Source organism: Humulus lupulus, chromosome X, assembly GCF_963169125.1.
Source record: "Humulus lupulus chromosome X, drHumLupu1.1, whole genome shotgun sequence".
Lineage (NCBI taxonomy): Eukaryota > Viridiplantae > Streptophyta > Magnoliopsida > Rosales > Cannabaceae > Humulus > Humulus lupulus.
In genome coordinates, this window is record NC_084802.1 from 58301053 (window position 1) to 58305698 (window position 4646).

Here is a 4646-nt window from a genome sequence, read left to right on the forward strand (position 1 = left end):
TAAAATTAGAAGACCATGGTTATTTTAGGTAAGGATGTGATCATCTTTTTATTCCTTTCCATTTAAAGATAAAAACAATTATACAAAAATTAAGAGAAAATATGGAGAAAATAGGAAACTTACCTTTTCTTTTTATTAAGCCATTATGAGAGAATAAGGATAAAGGGGAAAGAAAAGAGGGGAAGAGCCATTTGCTCTTGTGGCTGCCGAAATTAGAGAGAGAGAGAGAGAGAGAGAGAGAGAGAGAGTGGCGTGTAGAGAGAGAGGGAGAAGAAGAAAGAAAGAAACAAGAAGAAGGTGAAGAGGAACCCATCTTAGAGTATGTTCTCTTGTTTTTCTTGTTTGTCTAATCTCTTTTTATTGATTATATGTTATTGACTTGTTTATTTGTTGTGTGTGTTTGGGTTCTTTCTCCTCCTCATGGTGGTTTTCAAATAAAAAACCCTAGGCTTGAACAAGGGTGTGAAGTTTGGGTGTTGATCTTATTGTGTTCTTGATTTTACAATCAAGAGAGGTAATGGTCTTTCTTAGCCTATATATTGGTTTTAATGGGTTTGTCTTTGAGGTTTTTGATGGTGATGCTAATGGTTGATTATTGTAGGATTGATGATTATGATTTGTATATTTTGAGAATATGATTTGTTTAAAAAGGGTTCATGGGTATGATTGAGGGAATGGATTTGATAGGGTTTATAATGAGGAGATATGTTATGTTTATGTCGCTATGGTTATCTTTTTAATCTTTGATTTATGTAAATGGTAAATGATGATTTTAGAAATATGATAAGAATTATGTTAGGGTTTTTGTAAAGGCATGTTCATGAGATATGGTGTTATGAATTTATGTATGCTATTGCCATGGTTATTGTTGTTGGATTTCATGTGTAGATTCAATGGAATAGAAAATTGGTTTTATAAGACTTCATGTGAATATGTTAGTAATATTTGAATCATGTATATAATAAGAGTATGATGAGATTTTGGACATGTATGATTTTATGTGAAACTTTTGGGATAAAAGATGAGTTTCATGAGAAATTAAGCTTGCTGATTTTTGCAAATAATTTGGTAAAAGTTTGATTTAAAAATGATTTGCATGCATAAGTAATGTCCTTGATGTTATGTAAATTTTATGGAATTAAAAGGGGATTTTAAGTCTCATTAAAATGATATTTTACTCAAATAATTACCTACAGAATTTTTATTGATTTTTGAGAAAATATGAGCTTTTAAATTGAATATAGTGATTTTTAATGATAAAAATAGTTGCTAGAATTTTTTGTAAGAAAATATGAAGTGAGTTTCACTAAAATGAATTTGATGAGTTTTTGGAATAAATTATTTTTCCCAAGTTATGGTAATATTGAAAAATGGTATTTTTAATGGTATGAATGCATATTTTGATAAGTTATGATTTTTCTTTTGTTTTGATTGAGAAAAATATTTAGATTCTATTTATTTGTGATTTTTGAAGAAAATAAATGGTGGCTGAAAGTTTGTTTTAAAAAGGTTAAAAAAAAATTGTTATTTAATTGTCACATATGGATTTTTGTTACATAAAACTAAGTCTTAAATAATTTAAATCAAAATGTATTTTCCACACTTAAAAATAAAATTTTCTCACCTCATTTATGTAACACAATGATAAAATTTATTTTTTTAAAAAAACATATTAAAAATAAGCATTTTAATTAAATCCAAGCTTTTTGGTTAATTCTTTGTAATTTGAGATTAATGAATCAAATTTGTCACATATTTTATTTTTGAGCAAAAATAAAATAATTTTATAAAATAAAATAATGTTTTGAGAAATTTAATCAATTTAGAAATTTTAAGAAAAATAAAGCAGGTAATAAGTCTATTGATTTTAAAACAATAAAAGTAAGAAGTGTAGAATTATCGTTTTTGAAAACGTCTCTATTACGCAATGTTCCCACGTATGCATGTTACATGCAACTCCACTTTTACATCCAAAATTATGTTTATTATTCAACTATGTGGTTTTATAAAACGATCATGCTAGTAAAATGGGTAAAATGAGCATTATTCTTTTCATGGCTTTATGTGTAGTTAAGAATAATTGCATGTTATGTGTAACTGTTATTATGTGTGCATGGCCCATGCACACGTGAGTTGTGTGGAAGGGCAAATAGTAATTTTATGAACCTAAGAAATGTTGTTTTGATTATGATATAGGCTCGTTGAAAGATTGTGAAATTTCTTAGCTTGGACCTGAGGTAAGGAAGTTAGATAGATTCTATGATTTTATGCTATGAATGGTAAGACTGTTGTATGAATGAATTATTATGAATTATGAATGCCATAACGTGATGATATGTTGAATGTGATATGTGTATGGATGTTAGATACATCAAACCAGTTACGATGTTAGATACATCAAACAGAATACGATGTTAGATACATCAAGCAGATTACGATGTCAGATACATCGAACGAGTTACTAAGGACATTGAGACATAACTCCTAGGGCGGACGCACCGAGGTTATTCAAGAACCAGAAATCTCCTGTTTACCTCATAGGGTGACATGGACAACTAGCGATCCATGCTCATCATGTATGCTGTATGTTTGTGATATGATGATATGTTACGATTATGTTATGATATGATGATATGTTACGATTATGTTATGATATGATGATATGTTTCGATTATGTTATGTTATACCATGATGTTTTAGATGAACATTAGTGTTTGTTTTTGTTGTATTCTTACTTGCTTATTTGTTTGTACTTCCTTATTGGGCTTTTAGCTCACCCCCTTACTTTCCTTCCAGGTAGCAAATAGGATTTCTTTATGGCACGCGTGGTGACGTGAGGAGTTCTATCATCATGGGGTGTATGGCGTGGGGTAATCCTATAGACGGAAAAACGATCAACGTAGAACGCCATTTAAATTATGTTTTGTTTTTAAGAGACTTTCCTAAATTATTAGTGGGACTCAGTTATTTAATTTTTTTGGTTTCTTTGAACTTTGCATAAAAATCTATGTTTTATTTTAAAACTTATGACGCCAACTTGCATGGTTTTAAACAAGTCACCCTGAGACTTTGATAATGAATGGTATTCTTTTATAAACTATGTTATGCGAATGTTTTGTAAGTATTAGTCTAGGGCGTTCGTTACATTAGACTCTTTAATATCACTTTTAAGTTACTATCTCTGAAATATGTTTTTATTAACTCAAAGATTGGCTTGTAATCTTAAAATGAAAAAAATTAAGAAAATAATTTAAATATATATTTATATTTAATTATTGAAAATACTCAATCAATAGTTAACTTATGCGAGACACCATTTTAAACTTCAAAAATGATAAATAGAATCCTATTCAATTTAGAAAATAAATATAAATGGAAGGAAAGGAATAATGTTTGAGGGTAAAAAGAATTCAATCAACAATGCACATTTAAATTCTATAAGGGAAATTTCATGTTATATGCATAATAATTTAGTGGAATTTTTTAATATGCCAACAAAAGTTACTGTCCCAAATATATAACAATTTCAACTTTTTAGAAAAAAATACACCTAACATTCAAATATCCATATTCTCTCTCAATCCAAACTTTCTCTCTCTAACATCTCTTATTCTCTCACTCTCTCTAACATTCAAATCTTGTAGATCTCGAAAAAATAAAAAAAAAAAAAAAATCATTTGAAACCGACATTTGAGTGAAAAAATACGAATCTCCAAAGTTTTCGTCAAATTTCAGTGCAGAGCATCGAAATTGCATCGAAATTGCATAGTTTTGAACAAAAATCAAGTTTTCATGATTGCATCGAAACATCATCGATTTTTCATCGAAAAATCATTGATTTGGCATCGAAACACCATCGATTTTGCATCGAAAAGTCATCGTTTTGGCCAAAAACAAGTTTTCATGATTGCATCGCAACAGCATCGAAATACCATCGATTTTGCATCGAAACATCATCAATGTACCATCGATTTTGCATCAAAACACCATCAATTTTGCATCGAGAAAACATCATTTTGGCCAAAAAACAAGGTTTTATGATTGCATCGAACGAGCATCGAAACACCATCGATTTTGCATCGAAAAAGCATCGTTTTGGTCAAAAATAAAGTTTTCATGATTGCATCGTAACAACGTCGTTGCACCATAATTGATGGTGTTTCGATGCAAAATCGATGGTGCATCGATGATATTTCGATGCAAAATCGATGGTGCATCGATGGTGTTTCGATGCTCTTGTGATGCAATCATAAAACTTGTTTTGTTAGCCAAAATGATGACTTTTCGATGCAAAATCGATGGTGTTTCGATGCCAAAACGATAGTATTTCAATGCAAAATCGATGGTACATCGATGATGTTTCGATGCAATCATGAAAACTTGATTTTTATCCACAACGATGCTTTTTCGATGCAATTTCGATGCTCTGTACTGAAATTTGACGAAAACTTTGGAGATTCATATTTTTTCACTGAAATGTCGGTTTCAGATGATTTTTTTTTTTAAATATTGGTATTTTTTTTCGAGATTTACAAGATTAGAATGTTAGAGGGAGTGAGAGAATATGAGATGTGAGAGAGAGAAAGTTTGGATTGAGAGAAAAAATTGGTATTTGAATGTTAGGGGTATTTTTGTCTAAAAAATTG

At 29.7% G+C, this 4646-nt stretch overlaps 1 long non-coding RNA gene across 1 annotated transcript; it reads left to right on the forward strand.

The window, feature by feature from the left end:
* The first annotated feature begins 202 nt into the window (after positions 1-202).
* LOC133803458 (uncharacterized) lies at positions 203-2877 on the forward strand. Its single transcript, XR_009877966.1, has 3 exons — positions 203-319; positions 449-514; positions 2797-2877. It is a non-coding gene; the product is annotated as an uncharacterized LOC133803458 (long non-coding RNA).
* Positions 2878-4646: the final 1769 nt, after the last annotated feature.